This window comes from Halichoerus grypus, chromosome 4, assembly GCF_964656455.1.
Source record: "Halichoerus grypus chromosome 4, mHalGry1.hap1.1, whole genome shotgun sequence".
NCBI classification, from domain to species: domain Eukaryota; kingdom Metazoa; phylum Chordata; class Mammalia; order Carnivora; family Phocidae; genus Halichoerus; species Halichoerus grypus.
In genome coordinates, this window is record NC_135715.1 from 167,371,780 (window position 1) to 167,392,974 (window position 21,195).

General features: G+C 35.6%; 1 protein-coding gene across 2 annotated transcripts in view; it reads left to right on the forward strand.

The window, feature by feature from the left end:
- MAP2 (microtubule associated protein 2) overlaps positions 1-21,195 on the forward strand; it is a 277,165-nt gene that overhangs the window by 52,654 nt on the left and 203,316 nt on the right. For both annotated transcript variants that reach the window (XM_078071262.1, XM_078071259.1), the window contains exon 2: positions 13,522-13,571. The gene's annotated coding sequence lies outside the window, so the exon portion shown is untranslated. The remainder of the gene's footprint in view (positions 1-13,521; positions 13,572-21,195) is intronic.

A 21,195-nucleotide genomic window follows, 5' to 3' on the forward strand; every position in this document is an offset into this window, starting at 1 on the left:
CTTACATGTGACCTTTAGTGCCTAATCTCCTTATCTTTAAAAGGGGGTGGCCATGATATTATCTACATGTTAAGTGTATTACAAGGACTGTGTGAGTTAGTACATATATGTGTGTGTGTGTGTGTGTGTGTAACATAGAATAACAGTGAGTATTAGCTTATTTATCTAACTACAGGCTAATGGTTAGTAACTGCCAAGTCTTCAAAAATGTTTCTGGATATTTGGAGTATAATTTAGAACACTTCATCTGAGCAGAATATGAAATATGAACAGTAAAAGACTATTGTGGACACTTAGCACATCCCAGCTACTTAGACTCTCCTACTGAACAGTCCACTTTCCAAATGTATGTCAGGCAGGCTCATGTAAATAATTTAGTTTCTGCTGGTGTTTATCACACATTATTAAAATACCAACTTGCAGTGGATGCTACCTTCCATTCACTATAAGGTTCTGCATTGTTATTTTGTTCATATGTTAACCATTTCTCCTCCAGATATAATATGTAAATGTAAATTTTTAAAATTGATATTCTGCGATATGTCTTAAATTTAAAGGAGTTGCCCATATTTCAACTGGACATCCTCACTGTAACTAAATGGGATGAAATTCAATAGGCTGTGTAGACTCTTCAGGATTTGAGACAACTTTGTAAAGAAGTGTCTAGCATTTACCCAGTCACACAGTTTTATTGACTTGTCTTCACTTAAGCAGTTATATTTGAGAAGCAATTAATAAAACATTCTGTATAATGAATACAATGAATATCAATATCTGATGTCCTAGTATATGCTGATTCATTTTCAAGTTACAAAATTAAGTGACTTCTTTTTTCCTTGAAATAGTTTAGGAAATTTGCCACAGAGTGGAGAGGCTCTCAACCAATGAATGTGTCCAGAAAAAGGAGTCCATAAATTGAGCCATAATGTCCTGTCACTGAGGCTGGGGTGGGGTTGGATTGTGTGTAGTCAGTGCCATCTAAAGCATATAAAATTGGTTTGTCCCCAGAAAGGTGAATTCAGGTCCAGAAGAAGAGGTGTTATACCAACATACATATACATGAAAATCCCTGCTATAGGTCCCTTAACTATGAAGCCAGATTGTCTTTAAGGTTTGAAAATAAAGGAAAGTATAACGGTAGATTCTTATTCAGAACATAGAACTTGGATATGTTTCTGTTCTAAATCTATCCTCTCCTTTGTTATTAAGCGTGTATTGGCTCACCATATAATAGAAATTAAAGGACAGCTAGTCTGCATGAATTTCTTATTCATATGGAGTTTATGAGATTACAGTTTTTTTCTGAGTTAAATTGTACAAGAATCCAATTCTTTTTCTTTTTTTTTTCAAAATGATGTCTTCTTATGTGTATGAATAAGCTCATTTAACTGTGGAACTTTAAAAAAAAATAGGGCATCCTACAAGGAAACACATAGAAAAAGCGGGGTTAAAGTAATTTGTCTCCAAGACAACAGTGGAATCCGTCTTGACACCTTGTCTATTCATACTTAAAAACTAATAACTGGAGTTCCATTATAAGGATTGGTCATAAGTCTTAGCTCTCTTATCCAATTGTAACTCTCTCAAAGTGGAGTGCTATACTTACCTTGTATCACTTAGATCACATAACACCGAACCCTGCACAGTGTAGACACATAGAAATATTTGTGTAAGTGAATCTGTCAGTAAGTCAATTGTGCTGATTTTAAAAAGCCATAATAATCACGGGTAGTTAAGGCTTATATTAAATAAAATAATTAATGTCACCATCAGAAATCCAGTGTCAGCTTCATTGACTTCAGTGTTAGTTATACCTGTTAGCCTATCGGAGTCAGCCTTATTAAAAACTAGGTGAACCCTTTCCCATTTGACGCATGTGGTGATACGTGTACAGGTTAATATATTATTGGCAAAGATAAACATCAATCTCAAAATGTAAGCAGTTTGCATACGCATGTTGTAGGATGAAAAAAAATTCATTTGTTGGGTCCCTATTATATGCCAAATTTTCTGATATGCTCTGAACATATATTATCTCATATAATCCTCAAAGAAATCTGAGAAGTAGGCATTCTTATCCCCATTCTAAAGATGAGAAAACTAAGGCTCATACATTTTTAAACACTAAATGGTAGAAAAAAACAGTAGGACTCAAACACATTGCCTGGGTTCTTTCCGTTGTGCCAGCTACCTTAAATTTTTGTTTCTATAAGATTATAAATTGTTTGTAGTAATGCAATTTGAATACTAATGTAACACATGATAGTGGTATGATTAAAACAATCTACCTTTACAGAAGCATAGCCTGTTTTTACGGAAATAATGCCACCTTAAACAGGTGATAACTATCTTGTTATTGCTACAACTACCTATCAATTAAGTAGGAGTGGATTTTAATATTCTCATTTTAGTAATTTGAAACAGAAGCACAAAGTTAAATGTTAAGTTGACAAAGCAGAGTATTTAGAAATAAAGTCAGGAAGGTGTCCTTTGGGCTTTGTCAAATCTTAATTGCCGATAACACACTAATGAGTGTAAACTTCATGATCTGAAATTCTGTTTTTAGAATATTTTTCTTAATGTGAGATTTTGTACTGTGACCACAGAAAAAAATATGTTCTAAGAATTATTTTTGCTTACATTTTTATTACTGGATATAATGCATGTTCATTAAAGAAAACTTAGTAATACAGAAAAGTGAGATAAATCTAAAAGAAGAGAAAAATCCCAGCATTGAAATATATACCTTGTTTGAATGTTGACTTTATCACTAGTATTTGTACCAAGATTCAATGGCACATTTACCCCTTGTTGAAAAAAGTCATTCTTGAAATTACTTTATTATATTTTGTTGATAGAGTCTACTTATTATGGTTCCTGTTTATATACAAGAAGAAATGCATTTTGAAGTTTGAGACCAAAATGTCATAATTCACTGGTCGATTTGCCTTTTGGCAATGTCAGAGTTTGTAGTAATCTTTTGAAAAATTTCCGAGTCACATCAGCATGTTTTGCCGTAGGAGAGCACACATCATTTACGTCTGTCCATCCTTTCATCCTGGAGGAGATTAAATAGAATGTGTGGAGCCTGGAAGGGTGGTGACAGCTGGGAGAGATTTTTGTAGAGGCCTCAGAGCCTTCCAGAAGATTGATTATGCAGCATTTTCTGCCAGCTTCGCCCAAGTTATCATCCCATCAGGAAATTTGGTGCTGGACCTCATTGTGTTTCTGATAATTCAGATGACTTTAGGACATTCCCTTAATCTCCTGAAGTTTGATTCTATTTTTCAAATATATGGGTAAGGACCCTGATACCCTCTAATCCTCCTAAGGATGATAGAAAGAAAAATTCATTTGCATTTGAAAAAAAGGTAATTTTAACTCTTGTGGGAGCCATTTGCATTGAGTATTTAAAACAGTCAAATGACTTCCCCTGAATTCAGTTGGAAGCTCAGGCTGCCTTCTTACCGCGGTGAATGTTTCCTGACGGGCAGTTGGGAGTTCATGGTGTAGCACAAGGAACTCGAGGCAGTTTCTTGGAGGCATCATTACACTGAATCTTATCTTTCTCAACAAATTTGCTTGGGAATGAATTATTGCAAGGCAGGAAATACTTATTTTGTGCTTTCACTCTGCCTTTTTAGCACCTTGGCCTTCTTGATTTGGGATTGGCTAGAAAATAATGCCTGTTTGATTATTTAAATATCCCTGGTTAGCTATAAGCTATAATAAAAAAAAAAATCATGTGAAAGAACTTAAATCTTCTAGCTCTGTTCGGAAAAGCACATTGAAACTGGCAGATGGGAACACAATAGCAATTGTGTAGCATGACTGCAACCTTGACGCACACAACAGAAGTTGGTGATTGGGTTGCTTATTACAGACAGGGAGAGGCCTGTTGACTTTCTCTAGTCCTAAAGAGTATATATCATTACTGTGCTGTGGCACTGGGTCCATCAGGCACCGAGTGCTCCAAGAAGTGACAGGGTGACCAGCTGTCCAGGCTACTGCTGGCTGTTTTCATATGAGTCACATGGTGCAGCGTGTTAGGGTTGCCTGACCGCTGTCAAAGTTTATTTCCCTCTCTGCTAACTGAAGATGTCTGTACCCACGGGAATTTTGAGTCGTGTATTGTAAGTAATTCTGGGCCTGGCCCAAGCACGAAGAGTTAATTTATTATGAATGGATGATAGAACCCACCTTCTGTAATTTTTTTTTTTATGTCTGAAGTTTGGAAATGAAACACATGTTAATTATTTGGAAATATTTCAGTGCATGAGTGTATCAAAAATTAGGTCATTTGTTTTCCTTTGTCTCTCAATTAGTTTCTTTCTTGCATGACATTTGACATTTTGGCAAGCTAACAATTGAGGATAACCCATTACTAGAGATTGCCTTTCATTGGGAAGCAGGTAAAATGCCTGGTAATGAGTCAGAGCCAACTAAATCTAGGTCAACAGAGGTGTCTTAGTTTACAGGATTAAGCAACACTATATATGTGGAAGAACCGTTAAAATCTACAGATGTAAGGTGTTAGTTTAAGTGTTGGCACCAACCAAAACCCCAGGCTAGTTCACAAACTGCATTTTTGGTGCATTTTGAGAATGCATGTGAATGTGTTACATTTGCACTTTCCAACTTGAGGACAGTTGAAAGCCAAGGATCTGCTGGTTGAAATGTTCCCCTCCAAAGGGCAGCAAGTGAGGGGTTAGCTTTCTTGCTGCAATAAAGGCCATTTCAGCTTCTACTTCTTGCTGCTGAAATTGGGTGGTAGAGAAGGCTCCCAACTACCGTTCATTCACTCACATCTTACCTTGCTTTGTTTTCTTCATAGAAATCACCACTATCTTAACGTATTTGTGTTCTCATGGTGGAATGCAGGCCCCCAAAGGGCAGGAACCTTGTTGATAACTTATTGGCCACCATGGTATATCACCATGATATACCAGTCCCTAGAAAAGTGACTGCCATGAAGCGGGTATTCAGAAATCATTAGTTAGAAGAGTGAATAACTAAATCCCAGGTGTACTCCATTTGCTTGGGAAAATATTCTTACAGTAATATAACAACGAAGCTGTGTCTGGGGTCACTGTCAGGCTTTACACATTCTATTTAGCTATGCAGCACTATTTCAATTATACTAAGGATTAAATAGACCACGTTAGGAATTTAATCATCCTTTGTAATATTTTCTTTATAGTTTTAAATAAATGGTTCAGGAACTTATAAGTATAGGAGTGCCTACATGTGAAATATAGGGAAAATATGTATAGCTAATTTAAGTTATTTTCATTCCACTATAATGCTTTTCTGTTCAGTGCTACTTTGGGGGAAAATTAAAGCTTTAGCCCCTCATTAGTTCAGTTGAGGGATGGCAGGAGTCTGAGAAAGTACTTAATATTTAACATTGGTAACAGCAGATCTGTTTCCTACATTAATGCTTTTAGACTTAAAGGAAACCCTAACTTTTGCTGCAGCCACATCCGTTCCAGCTACAGGATTTCCCATTATTATGTATAAGTTCTAACCTTTTTTGGTCCTTTGTATTTAACATGAAATACAGTAAGAATATTAAAATGGATGAAAATGTTCTTTATAATAATAGTTCTGAAGTCAGTCCTTTATACCTCTTTTGGGTATTTGCAATTCTTTACTAAATTAATTAAATGATGCTGGAACTGAGTTATAATAACAACATATGTAGGAGTTAAGTGTACCTTGATTCACCCAGGAGAAAGCCAGTGACTCAGAGAAGGAGGTTCAGAAATGTGTGGAATGCTTCAGTTTGGCTTGTTAGTGCCTTACTAGAGTTTTCAGGAAATTAGAGCTTTGGGCAACAGATTTACTTTATTGTGTAAGGATTGCTTGTAACTACACATTCCTTTGAAATCCAAGTTTCAATGAGATGACAAAATGACCGATTGATAGGCCTGGGAGAATGTGTGCTTTCTGAATTACAGACAATCAAGGTTGTGACTTTAATCCTAAAAAATATCGTGATGTTAGGGGTGCCTGGGTGGCTCAGTTGGTTGAGCATCTGACTCTTGGTTTCTGCTTAGGTCATGATCTAGCAGTTGTGAGATCGAGCCCCGCCTCAGGCTCCACATTCAGCATGGAGTCTGCTTCAGATTCTCTCTCTGCCCCTCCACACACTCACATGTTCTCTCTCTCTCTCTCTCTCTCAAATAAATAAATAAAATCTTAAAAAAATATATCCTGATGTTAGACAGACACAAGCAACATTTCTTCTCGAATAGTGTCTCATGTGTTTCCTGCATCTTTCCAAATCTCAGCTGTAGATCTAGGTATTAATGACAAGATTCTCCACTAAAGATTCTGAACAAATAATTAATAATGCATTCACTTTACTGTAAAACCATTTTAAAGGAGACCTTGTATTTTAAAGACTAATGGTTTGAGTGAACCCATAGATTTTCATCCTGAAAAAGAGTAAGCTTATTGGCTTTTGCAGATTCTGTTGTCACTCAAGTGTACCACCTCTCTACAGAAATAAAGACAGCATTATTCAGATACATTTTAACTCTCAAATAACTCATGCTTCTTACTGCTGTTTTTCATCCTAAGCCTTGAATAGGTTAATTTCTTAACCTGTTTCTATGCTTAACATTAATAAAATAAAAATTATAAAGAAAGAAAAAAACCCAAAAGACTCTTGGATGAGAATATGTAAGGCCTTTTTGCTGTAGACCTTTGAGGTGGTGTCAGCAAAAAGTTTCTTAAAAAAAAAATAATGCCATCTTCCCAATTTTTGTCCCACTGAAAATACTTCGACGAACTACAGGGAACTGGGCTCTTTCTATTTCAAAAGTTTGTCATTTGTTTTTTGATAGTTTTTTTTTTTAAAGCATGCTTACCCTCACTGTTTCTGCCTGAATTTGAATATGCTAGAATTCCTTAAGGAAACACACAGGAAGAACCATTGGTATCCTAATTTAAAACAAGAGATGAAAGAATATGCATATATATAAATATACACAGGCCCTATACCCAAATATATGTATGTATTTCACTGTCTCTGACTTCTATTGTTATTTCTTTGTCTTCATAAATGATGTTTGTGTAATATCAATTAATAGGAATCTTTATCCATAGGTACTGGATATTTAATCTTTATAAGCTTAGTTTCCTCCTGGGAGTAATAATAGTATCTGCTGTATTTGGTCTTGTGAGGATTAAATGGATAATGCATGTGGCATATTTTGTACAAAGCCTGAGTTATATAAACACTTAATGATCATTTCCTATTATTGCTGTTGTTTTGTATTGCAAATAGTATAATAGTTTTCAAAAAGCAAATTCCATGACTGAGGTGTTTGAAAGTTCTTCACTTTATTTATTTATTTATTTTAGATTTTTATTTATTTGAAAGAGAGAGACACAGCGAGAGAGGAACACAAGCAAGGGGGAGTGGGGGAGGGAGAAGCAAGCTCCCCGCGGAGCAGGGAGCCCGATGCGGTGCTCGATCCCAGGACGCTAGGATCATGACCTGAGCCGAAGGCAGACGCTTAATGACTGAGCCACCCAGGCGCCCCATAAAGTTCTTCACTTTAAATGAGTTGTTATTATCCAGTTGCTGTATCATCCAGTCATTTTTTTGTTCTGTGTTGTGACAGTAGATGGGTGAATTAGACACATGTAACTGGCCCTTTTAGTTGTAACCTCTATTTGCAATCATTATTACAGCAGTTACAGCAAACATGTCCGAGTACAGAACATTCCATTAAAAGCCATACAGAGTGCCTAGCTTCCTACGATGTTTTTATATGAATAATACAAAGTCTAGAGGTGAAATTACTTGGAGTGTCCATGACTCAGCCTCTTTTTCCAGATAGTGACGCATTCCACAATTATAGATAGATCCCTGACTTTATGCTACATGCCACACTAAGTGCTTGAGATACAAACATGGATTTGCTGGGTCACTGACCCAGAGAGCCCATGGTCTTGGCAGGATACAGCATTCATTAAGAACAATATGGGTTTACATGTGGCCAGTATCTATTAATGTTATATCTACCTATCAAGGGAATGATTAAATATGCAATAATGTGGGCTGGCTAGACAACCTAACTCTATGATTTGGAACACACACATATACTTCTGATTTTATATTGATACGTGTTAGCCTAATTATATCACCACCATTTTCATTCTTTTTTGTTCTGTTTTAGTGTTAAGTAAGACTTCATTCTTTTTCCATATCACATAGATCATACTCTCCATGAATAGGTTGTCTGATAAATACCTTTCCTTGATAATCCTGCTGGAAACTCAAACTATATATGTCAAAAAAAGCCCCTCTATTCTTGCTCAACAAACTGATCTTCTTTCAGCCTTACCTGTTTCTAAGAGTGACACCATCTTTCTGGGAGTTGGTCTCAGAATTCTTTTGGCTCCTTTTCTCTGTCCTGTGCCTTTCACTACCAATCCCCTAGTCCCATAGCTTATAGACACCACTGTGGACTAAATTGTATCCCCTTACAACTCATATATTGAAGCCCTAACCCCAAAGTGATTGTATCTAAGACATAGGGCTTTTAGGAGGTAGATAATGTTAAATAAGGTCATAAAAGTGGGGCCCTCATTTGCCAGTGGTCATATAAGGGCACAGTGAGAAGGTGACTGTATATATACACAAGCAGGAGGAGCGCTCTTACCGGAATCCGACCAAGCCAGCACCCTGGTCTCAGACTTCCAGCCTCCAGAACTTGAGAAAATGCATTTCTATTGTTTAAGTCACCTCATCTATGGCACCTTGTTACGGCATCCTGAGCTAAGATACTTGCCTCTGCAGTAGTGAGAGTATTCTTCCCTCTCTGCACGGACACTGTCTCTACCTGAGCTGACTCTTCATTACCATTCACTTGGACTTCTGTAGGAGCCACCTAAATGGTTGATTCTTCTTTAATCTCTTCTCATCTCTGATCCAATCTACACAGTGTTGCCAGATTCGGTTACCTAATTATGCCATTCTTGAATTTAAAACCTAAAGTAGTTCACTTTAGCATACAAAATTAAATATATTTAATTATGTAGCCTCCTCAGCTTGTCATTCAAGGTTATTACCTTATACAGACCCAACCTAGCCTTTCACCCAGTTAATGTTTCTCTTGTGTGTTACATTCCAGTCAGGTAGGACTGCAGGTGTCTGTACAGACAGCCCCTGGGGTTAGTTTCTTTCATTACTTTGTTTCTGCTGGGTCCATTGTCTGAGTTGGTCTCCTCCCCATTCCATCTCCGCTTATCAAAATCCTTTACCTCCTTCAAGGTCCAACTCAAACGTACATCCTCTGTGAATCCTTATCTATATAATAGGATTTCACGTGGTTTTTTTTTTTTTTCCTTCTTTGATCTCCTGTAGCTCTTTGCTGGTATTTCTCTGTGACAGCACGCATATTCTGCTTTGTATCATAGTCTTTGTCTTTTGGCCTTTCATAACCACCCCCATCCCACCACATTCTAACTAAGCTCTTTGATGGCAAAGAACTTTGGAGCCCTGAAATATTAAACAAGGCTATTAAAAAAAAAAAAAGAAAGAAAACCCACAAAACTGCTCTATATTTAAAAAAAATAAAGATTATAAACAATTAAAAAGCACTTCAGTTTTTTTTAATAGAATTGATTTTTAATTGGTCTTGCAACTACAATATTCCCTACATTTGTATCTGTAAATTGAAACTCCAACAGTAAATTCTATACTCAAGCAGCAACAGTTTCTGTAAGTTGAGATTCATGGGTAACTTTAAGAAGGGAAAAGCGCAGCAAGTGTGAAAGGTGTTTTTTCAATTGACAATGAACCTTGATAATCTAATAGCTAAAATATGTCTGCTATTTTCAATTTTTATTTTACATGAGGTGGAAATAAGCCCACTTCAGCTTGATATAGAGTTTATAATTTGATCTCATCATCACAATATGACTTATAATACATAGGCATGAGATCATTTCTTACTGGAAAAGAGGGGGGAAAAAAGCTTTAGCAGTTAACTCTCAAGATTATTTTCTGACATTTCCCCTACCTTTTTGTGGTGGAGCAAGAAGATGGAGAAGTGATGCTTTTATATGCTGATAGTTAAGCTGCCTGGAAGCAGATGCTGAATCCTACTGAAAAGAATTTCATTTGAGTTATGCTTAGGGCATTGTTTAGCAGAATACTACACAAAGAGTCTTGACCTGTGTGTTTGAAATGGCAGATGTTCACAAAGAAGATTGAGCCTTAGGGCAACATAAATCTTCACTATTCTGTGCCTATTTGCTCAATAACTGGGTTGAATAATAATAAAAAAAAAAAGGTCTAGAGAGTTATTTACAAAGCAGCTGCTCTTGCTGCAAATGGACATGTTCCCCTTAAGATAAGAAAAGCAAGCAAACAAACAAAAACCCTAAGAGCCCAAGCAAGCGTTAAAGGTCAAAAATGAGCACCTCTTCTTCCTCAGAATTTTGTTTCCATGAAATATTTTTGATGCAAGGTAGGTGAGACAAGGATAGGATTTTTTTTCTTATTTCTGCCAAAAGGGGAATTTTCAATGATTCCTTTAAATTTGGCAAAGCATCAGAAAAGCACAACACTAAGCACCTTCATTCATTTGACAGATACTTACATTCTTCTGTGTGCTCAACACCTTGCTAAGTCTACGGGTTCGACTACAAGGTTCACATAGCTAAGATAGCACTAATATTTTAAATAAAGTTTGAATTTGGCTCATGCTATATTGAAAAGAAAATAAACTAGAATTTTTGGGAGGCAGGCCTGGGGTTGGGGGGGAGGACAGTGGTGGCAGCAAGTCAGAATTTCTCCCCATGTATGGAACACAGAAAGCAGCCTGGTTCCTGTATCACAAAGCCTAACTTTTGAAAAGCTCCATAAGTATCATTTTGTTTTTACTATGGAAGCATGTATATATTTGAAAGTGCATGTAGAAAAGATAAAATCCAACCAATTTAGGGGCGCCTGGGTGGCTCAGTTGGTTAAGCGACTGCCTTCGGCTCAGGTCATGATCCTGGAGTCCCTGGATCGAGTCCCGCATCGGGCTCCCTGCTCAGCAGGGAGTCTGCTTCTCCCTCTGACCCTCCTCCCTCTCATGCTCTCTGTCTCTCATTCTCTCTCTCAGATAAATAAATAAAATCTTTAAAAAAAAAAAAAAAATCCAACCAATTTAAAAGAATATGAAAGGATATGAAAGGATATTGATCTAGTGTGTTAAAGGGGTCTTAGCAAGAAGTAGCTGTGGCCAAATGGTAAATTGTGGCTTAGAGCTGCACACAAACAAATGTGCAGGTTTGGGGAGGTTTTCCTTGGCTCCGGGCAGCTAGGGAGCCATATTCTCTTAGGGAATGGTGACTGGTAATCAACATGGTTAAAATGTACATGTATGCAGTTGCCCTCTACTTGTTCTTTGTCTTTCATTTCTAGTGTGCTATTTTAGCGTCTTCTTGCACACACACAGGACACTCACACATGCACACATACATATATAACACACTCGGCCACACATGCAGTCACTCAATGTGGTGAACCACTGTCGTTCACCCGCTGCCTGTATTTTTCTTCTTGTTTTAGGAAAATTTTTCTTCCTCTCCTTTCCCTCCCCTCTCCTTTACTAGTCTTTTTCCTTTGTTTAATCTCTCCTGCTTTCTTTTTTCTTTAAATTTGTGGAGCAAAAATGAAACAGAACGAAACAAGAAAAACTGTGCGTAAGAGCGAGTGTCCCAAACTTTCTCAAGTTTATGGCATTCTGAGTATCCTAGTAATTTTTTTCATGGTGCCCTGTAGGCCAAAAGAAATACTTCACGGCTCCATTTAATTAGTAAAATAAGTATGTATGTCCTAACAACTTAGTGGCCCTTTAAAAAAAAATACATGAAAATTGAAAGAAAAATCTCTTTACTTCATACTTAGAAACCCAGTTACTTACTAATGGTGTGTGTGTGTTTGCCTGCTGGGTACGGCCCAGTCCTCAAAGCTGGGAGTCAGATTGGATGTTGTCATCCTCATTTCTCACTCCACACTGGTTTTCATGCAGTATTTGCTTTTATATTACAAATATTATAAAAAAATCCAACTTTGCAAAGTTACCCTATCATTGAAACGAATGTAGCATAATCTGATATTGAAACTGTGGATTACTTCAGGTGAGTAATTTGTGTTAAGCCTGATGGATGTTGCTGTGTTTTTTCAGGTATTGAAAATATTTTATCGTTCTGTGAATTTACAGTGGTGTCCATGGCACACAGTCTGGGAGCTGGTGGCTTTATAGAAAAAGAATAGTATTTGTATCAAAGTAAAATAAAGTCAGGTACTTGAAGTGGAAGTAGACATATTAAAATCATTAATCTCAAAAGTCCATCAAAATGTCCCCACATTCTTTTTTTTCATCTTCACAAATGTATCCACCTATTGTTTCATTCTTGTATAATAAGGTTCACTCTTTTAAGCACCTACCCTTAAGATTAAAAAGCAGGAATTTCACTTCCAATCCAATTTTTGGATTTACTGGTTTACTAGTATTTCCTTTTTATTTTCTTTTAATAAAAACTCTATATATTTAAGGTGGGTAACATGATGCTCGGATATACAGAGTGAAATGATTACTATAGGCAAGCTAACATAACTCAGTGGAGTATATGAGTATTATTTTAGACTATTCTTTTCATTAAATAATTACCATTTACAGTCAATTTAGCTTTCGGATTTAACCTAGGAGTCTAATAATGAACCATCTGTAACAATGTCATGTGGAACATATTCTAACTTCTAACCAGTTGACTCACAAACACACTTTCGGAAACTAACTTTTTTTTATTGGAGATTTAACCATAGACACATAGAATTTTACTCTATGTCATTTTAGTTATTTTCTTTACTAACTGTCCAAAAGACAGGCTGACTTTTGGCACAGAAGTTTTGGGTTTGCTTTTGTCCTTGGTGGACCTCCTTTGTACCTCCATTGGACAATGTGCTTCTCAGCATAATTTACTGGCAAGGCTTAAGTGTAAGAAAGCAGTGGGAAGATGGATAGGTTGCCACTGGAATCGTCTTATTTGACTTTTGTTGCCTTTAAACAGATTGTTGATCCTGAACTAAAAATCTACAGACTGTTAGACCAGATTCAGGATCCAAATGCAGTAGTTGTGTCATTTTCAATTAAACATCTTTCAAGAGAAATGGTAGTACACTGAGTACGGAATTTGTTTAAAAAAATTTTTTTTGTTGATGTTTTAGAAGACAAGCACAAGCATTGTTCTGCTTTACATAAAAACTGCTGAAGATAAAAATAGGACCTACTTTGGGCATTTAATAGATCTTGTTAGATGAGAGCTAGAAAATAATTTGAAGTTTTATAACTACATAACCCCCCCCTTGTTGTAAATGTATGTGGTGTCAGCCAGACATTTTATGGTGCAAGAAACCAAGTAACTTCATCTTCTTCTTTAGTAAAATAGAAGACTGAATCATTCGATTGATTTAATTTACAGGATGTTTTTCTGTTTATCTTTCAGACTTTATTGATCTGATCCAAGGTATCTTGGGACTGCTGGCTGGAATTAAGGTTGGTGGTGTGTTTATATTGATTATGAATAAGCTGTGAAATAAAATAGAAGCATCTTGGGCCTTTGGACAGCTGGGTCAAATAACTCTTGCAGAGTGTGGTGTAGAAAGCTGAAACTCAGTGAGAAATGGATACATTTCAGACTTGGGGCACTTAACACACATGTTTCCCTGAGCAGCATTTGCTTTCCTGGTTCCTATAATTTCTTTAATTATCAACTATTGTTTCACTTGTTTTACCTGTCTTACTAGCTGAATTTTGTTCAAATGAAAAGATCCAATTCTAATGTATTCATTTAATAAGTACACATATCAAAAGAATGACTTCTTTGTAAGGCTGGCTAACATTTTAAAGAATGGTCAGCTTCCTGGGCTCCTGGGTAGTGCAGTCGGTTAGGTGTCCAACTCCTGGTTTCAGCTCAGGTCATGATCTCTGTGGTCTTGAGATCAAGCCCTGAGTCAGGTTCCATGCTCCATGGGGAGTTTACTTGAGATTCTCTCTTTCCTTGTCCCTCTACCCCTCCCAAACCTCTCTAAAATAATAAACAAATAAATCTTAAAAAAAAAAAAGGAAGAATGGTCAGCTTCCTGAATTTGAAGGGAAACACTTGAAGCCCACAATTTGGTAGCCACATTTCCTAAGGATGGTGGAGCTGAAACATTGCTTCTCAGTTGCAAATTTCAATTAATTGGCAAAAATCCTAAGATGTCATTCCTTTTGTTCTATTTTCTTGTTAGTTGGTTTCATGGGAGACTCAAAAACAGCTTGACTGAGTTTAGAGTATTAACAGAGCATTAGAGGGCGCTCACATCAGTGGGCTTGAAATTTCGTTTATTCCTTCTATGTTCTTTTCTAGAATATGTATTCAGGTTTTAAAACAAAAGAAGAAGCTAATACATGAATGAAACGAGGGCTTTTGTTGCTTATGTAAGAACAAAATGCCAGGTGCTACTAAATCTTTTGTATAGGGCTTTGATTAATAATTAACATAGAGAAAAACTGGCTTTTCATTTATGCTTACATTAAGCAGGAATTTAGCCTTCAAAGCCCATATTTACCCTTCAAATTGCAGTGTCTAGCACATAGCAGGGACACAGTAAATATGTACCTTTTCTGGCTTCAAATTCTGACCTTGTTTTTCCACCCCCAATACAAACACACACACACACACACACACACACACATGCGCGCGCACACACACACACACACACAGGCATGCATGACTGTTATTTTACTTTTTCATGTTGCCTGGCTTCGTTTCATATCCACTACTCAGTACATTCTGTGTAAACTTGCACATATTTAAACATGGAATTTCTTGTAAGACTTTGAACTTTATGCTGATCCTCTTTCCCTGCTAGCCTCTGTCCTTCTGCCAAGCAGAAATGACAAGTGGAATGAGATTTTTGGCAAAGTATAAATCTTTAAATCAGAAATATTTAATACACAGGGTTAACTTCGAATTGCTTGCATTTTGTCCCTCTTCCTTTATGGATTTTGTTTTACGGTTGGTATGGTCAGCATGGCAACTTGAAATCTCATCTCATTTTGGCCACTTTTCAGAAGGAAGAAAAAAATAAAAAGAAGCATGTAAAAAGAAAATAAATAAAAGATTTTGTCTCTGCAAATATTGAATCATGGTATATACCTGAAAGCAATGCAAAGCTGTATGTCAATTATACCTCAATAAAAATTAAAAAAAAATTTTTTTTAAAAAGAAATGTCCTTGCAGTATTTTATCAAATTCTAAGATGTTTTTTCACATTAAACTATGTAAAATAAAAAAAAAATGCCATAGTTAATTTGGCAGATATTTTTTTTCTTTCTTTGTCAAATGAAATATGTCTTACAATGGATTGTATCTTAGGTTCTATGAAATACAGTATTACTGAATTTAGATTAGGAAAAAAAATAAATTCCCTAAAGTTATTACAAAAGGGAATCAAAGTGAAATTCAGAAACCAGAAAGTCAAATTTGATACTGATGTTTAAAAACATCTTGCACCACACTTTTTACCTTTAAAAAAATATGTATTGATTTTTCCAATTTATTTTTTTCTCTTCATTATTACTACCACTACCAGTATTTTGGTATATTTCCCTCCACTTTTTGTCTTACTTTGTTTTCACAAAATTGAAGTTAAACTTTGTATTCTATACCTTCTGGTTACTTGAAAATGTGATTTTAATGACTATATGTTGTTTTATCCTACAGATATGCTGTAATTTTTTTCAATGTTCTACCTATTTTTGGACGTTCAGACTATTTCCAGTTTCAACCTGGACCTGGACCTCCCTCCTAATTCTAGTCTATGACCTCTGCCTCAAATTCTGATGTTTTCTATATGTTTCCATACTGCTGAGCTGCTTGCCATTAAGTTCTTTGATTTCAGTATCTTATCTATAAAATGGGAACAAAAATAATCTATACTTCACTTAAAGATTAAATGAGGTAATGCATAAGTCTTAAATAGAGTCTTAAATAGAGAGGATTACAAATCACTTTTAAAACCTCTATCAAAAGCCTTTTTCCCCCCCTGAGTTTTACATGAGTAATAAATTCTGGTGCTTCTCTTAAGACAGGGAATAAAACTAATGAAGATCTTTAAATTATTGTCATAAAACAAAATATATAAATGAAGGATGCCAGAAGTTTTATATATATATAAAGTGTATATATATATATATATATATATACACACACACTGACATTTATATATATTTTAAACTGACCAGAAAGTAATTTCTCTATGCTCTGCTGAGTGATACTATATCTTTTATTCAAGATACTATTAACAAACTAAGCAGCATATTACACAATTGAGTGGACTTTCACTTAAGAAGAATAGTGTAGAAAATGTGAATACTCTAATATAATAGGAGTGGGGAGAGAGGATACTCATGTCTTCTGAGTAAGCTTTGTACTTTGAGCTTTGCAGAGTCAAGACCAACCAGTCTTGGTTGGCGACATTGTCAAACTTCAGTACCACCTCAGGGAGAAACCGTATTTCCCCTCTCCCTTGCTTCACATTGTTTCACACATTCCTCGTAGCATTTGCTCAGGCTTCTTTATGTTATGATTAGTTCTGGACATTTCTTATCTCTCCTGCTAACTCATAGCAACTGGGGTCTTTGCCATTTTATCTCATGCCCTAGTCAGGCCTTGCAGGAGTGGACACCCAGGAAATGCTTACTTTATGAATTATAAAGATTAGAAGCCACAATGAACCGTTTTATTACATACCCATAAACTAAATATACAGCTAAATATATATGGATATGTATGTATATATATGTTCTAATAATTATTAATCACTGTATTTTCTTCCCTTGTGATAGAAAAATTTGGGCAAAAAAGCAAGGACTTTGAACAAATCACCAAAAGACATTTGAAACAGTAACAATCATTAGGTTTAATTTGAGGAATTTAAAAAAGTGAAGGTATGAGAAAGGTAATTGTTTTGTCATTCTGCTTTATTCCTCCATTTAGCATAATATTAGTATAAATGTACTTATGGATGAAGACTTACCCAGAATTCTAATTATTGGATTGACATGTGACAAAGTGACTTTGAGATGCCAGAAAAGATTTGTAAAATGCCTAATTATTTGCTTACCACTTTAAGGAGAGATACAAAGCTGCTAGAATCACATTTCAAACTGGAAAGACCAGTTCGTTCTAGGGAGAATTTGCTCTCTCCTATGCAGCTTTCCAAAATGTGAAGCATCATAAATACTTATTTCTTCCTTTTTGTAAAAAGTAATCCTTTCCTGTTACAAACATTGAAATCAAAAAACAAGCTTGTGACATGATTTGGAATGGGAGAGGTGGGGGCAGGTTAAAGTAGGGGTGACAGGTGTAGGGGAGGAAAACTTTTACCTTCTTTCCTTCTATACTTTTTGGCTAGCCTAATAATGAAATTGACATAAGACAGACTAACAGGAGAAAAACAAATTCAATTTTGTATGGGAGCTTATAAAAATATGAGACTTGAAGAAGTGACCAAAGCAGGCAGCTTTTATACCTTTTAGACAAAGAAACAATAAATTTGTGAAAAATTGACAAGATAAAGAAGTTTGGGCTTGGGGTAGTAAATTAGTGAGGAAGTGACAAGGTTTGTTTATACAGCCTCTGGACTCTAAATTCCCTCTCTCCAGTGATAAGGATGGCTCTTTACCTCCTGGTACAGGGAGAGTACCTTTCATAAAGGAGATTTATTTCCTGCTTTCAGGAGGACAAAGGAGGGTCAGAGTGTCTTTCTTGCACTGGCTGTTCCTTAAGTAACTTGTATTTAAAATAATCAATATGCCAAAGTGACATATTTTAGGGTAGCCTGCCCAGAACCTAATCAGAGGCAAACTTGCTATCATTTCTCAATCTCCTTATATGATCTAGTGAAATACCTCAGGAAAATATGTTTCCAGAATTGCTCCTTTATTTTGACAGAGTCTTGACATACTGAGGAAATAGGCTTGTTGATGCCACAGAGGGCAAACAGAAAAACACAACTTGCTGGAACTATATTAAGTAACTGCTAATGAGTCTGTTTTCTCCATGTTGAAGAAAAAAATTCTAGCTGAGCCTTTTTTTTCTTAACTAAATGTTTATAGTATCAGATGGCTACAAAAGATAGTCCGTTGGCTATGTTTTCATATAAACCCCTTGCTTCTGAAATCAATCCTGTGGATTTAATTCACTGATCAGCTAATTTTTATTCTTTTCCTGAATTCATGGGGAAGAAAGAATGCTGTTCCCAAGAATAGCACAGCTGATGTTTTTGCAGATTATTTATATCATTGAAGAATACCATGACTTTAATTTGGGCCTATATCTTCTTAGGGAAGTTTGGAGGATTTAAAAGCATAAGAAGTACAATTTTCTTCTTATATAAGGAGTCCATTCATTTAGAAATCCTTTATTTCTTTTATAGCCTATTTACTGCAAAATAATAACTTTGTATTATTGAAAGGGGATATGCTTGCTTCTTCCTCAGCTTCTAAATCCCTAGTTATTTAGTTTCATTAGTTATTCATCTAAGAATAGACAATCATCAGTTGCATAGGAGAAAAAGGAATGTAACATATAATACATATAAGTTAGGTAACTACGTAGATATGTATACTAGTGTTGGATAGTTTTGCTAATGAACAATACAAGGGCTTTGCTTTTGGGCACACTTGATGGGCCATTCCTGTTAAAGAAGGTTAAATTATCTGCCTTTTCTGAACCAGTTCCCTACAGTTATTTAGCAATATAAAAATGTTAGCTAAAAAACCAAGTAGACTTGGTTTCATTTCATTATTATTCAATGTCTTGTGACCATCAACTTACATTGTTTCAGAGTCTTTGCTTTGTTTACTTTTTTTCCCATGATTTTAATCTAATTAGTAAAGAGCTGAACAAAAGCAAAACACTTACTATACACATGCTTCTGTGTCTATATTTCTATATCCACCCATGTCTCTCTCTTTCTCTTCCCCCCCTTCTGTCTTATAGTAAGCGTTGTATGTCTGTCACATAAAGTTTATAGTTCAAAAGTAGAGCAAGCATATTTAGCCAGTTTTTAGAATGTAAATAGATATTTAAAACTTTAGATACTATCATCTTCATTTTATGCGTAGAGAAACTTAGTCACAAACTAGACACAATTTTTATAAAAGATTATTTCTGTGTAAAATGTAATAGCTCTTAAAAATATAGAGAAATCCTTTTGGGGATAAAAATAAGTACAAAAATATACATTTACCCAAATGTAATTACTTGCTTATAATATGTAAGTATACACCATTTAGTGATGGCTTCATTTATAAGATATTAATCTTCAGAATGATAAGTAAGAGTGAACTTGATATCTGTTGCCTGAAGATGTTTACTTACAGAGTGTAAATACCTTTTCAGTCTCATCCTTAAATCTATTGCCGTGTTATCAGTGCCTTGCCAGAAGTAGTTCTCTAGGTACAAGACTAAGGTGAAAAATGCACTAGTTCACTTTTTTAAAAAACACCTGTGCCGGCATTTTAAGGGGTCTTAGGCCAGCTATGAGGGATATCAGCCCCATAGAGGAGGACAAATTAAACAACAGGGATTTGTTTTCAAACATAGATTTGTCTGAGACGCCTGGGTGGCTCAGTTGGTTTTGACTCAGCTCATGATCCCATGGGTCCTGAGATGGAGCCCAGGGTCAGGCTCCGGGCTCAGTGGGGAGTCTGCTTGAGGATTGTCTCCCTCTGCCCCTGCCCCCACTCTCTCCCTCTCCCTCTTAAATGGATAAATGGATCTTTAAAAAGCAAAACAAAACAAAACAAAAAACAGATTTGTCCATGAAGGAACCAAGGACCTCATTTCTGAAACCATTAGGGAAAGTAAAATTAATAAGAACTCCCTCTTCTAATAGTGATTTTTATTTTTATTTTCAAGTTTTTTTTCATTGTTTAAAGATTTTTGGTAAGTTTGGCAATATGGGAAAAATGGGTCAGTGAGTAGAGTGTTTAATTTAATAGGCAACTTTATAGATGCAAACACTTTTAAATTTCGCTTGACTCCATTATCTTTTAGGGACTCAGAGATCTAATACAGACGATTTGGCAATCATATCACGGGGAGAGGACCTTTGCACTTAGATTCCCTTTGGGATTTTCCACCTGTTTTAACTAATTGGAAATTAGGATATAAATTTTTCACTATTAGTAGTGTGAGGCATGTACAAGCAGCTATGTAGGCTAGGTGAAATCAATGACCAAAAAGAAATTACACTTTTATGTTCAGGCTAGGCTATTATATATAGGTGTTTAAGTATAGTGTGATCACCTATTCATACAAGTATTATACAATATAAGAAATACATGTTACTTGTTAATAATTACATAAATTATCTTAAAATATCTTATAGTACTTAAATAACTATGCATCAACTATAAATTTAAATCCCCCAGAGAAGTTACCTAAATAGTTTTTATTTATTTTATTTTTATTTTAATTCTGCCTCCTCCCCATACCTGGAATTGCTGGGGTTCGGGGGGGAGTTTGTTTGTTTGTTTTTTTGTTTTTTTTACATTGCAGAGAATAAATATTTGTGAATTTTATGATTTTCCTGTATCTAGCTTCTCTTTGGATTAAACATAGTATCTTCTTCACTTCTATGTCATGGTTTGCTCAGTGATATTTTGACCACTTCATTATTTATCTCACAAAGACCACACAGATTTTATTCTTGATACTTTTTTTTATTTCATCATTTTGATTCTGCCATATATGGTGTCCAACTCAGTTAATCAAACAATGTCCCATTTTCTTGGATGCAGGAGTCATCAACTAAGGTGCCCCAGGTGGGAGTATACCACTTCATAGGGTGGGATGATGATGGGGGATGGGGGAAGCAAGAAATGTGCCCAAGGAAGAGAATAGTTTATGTAAAAAAAAAAAAAAATCCTAGTGACAGATAAATGCCTGATAGCCAAATGGAAATTTTTAAAAAGGAAAGGGTTGGTGGGGAGTAAAATAGCCCTAAACATATTTGTAAATCATGAGTTGTTATTTGTACTCTCATATTAAAATCTTTGCATATATGAAGTAAGGCTACATGAGAAGGTACAGTTCCAATGGAACAGAATAGTTATTAATAAG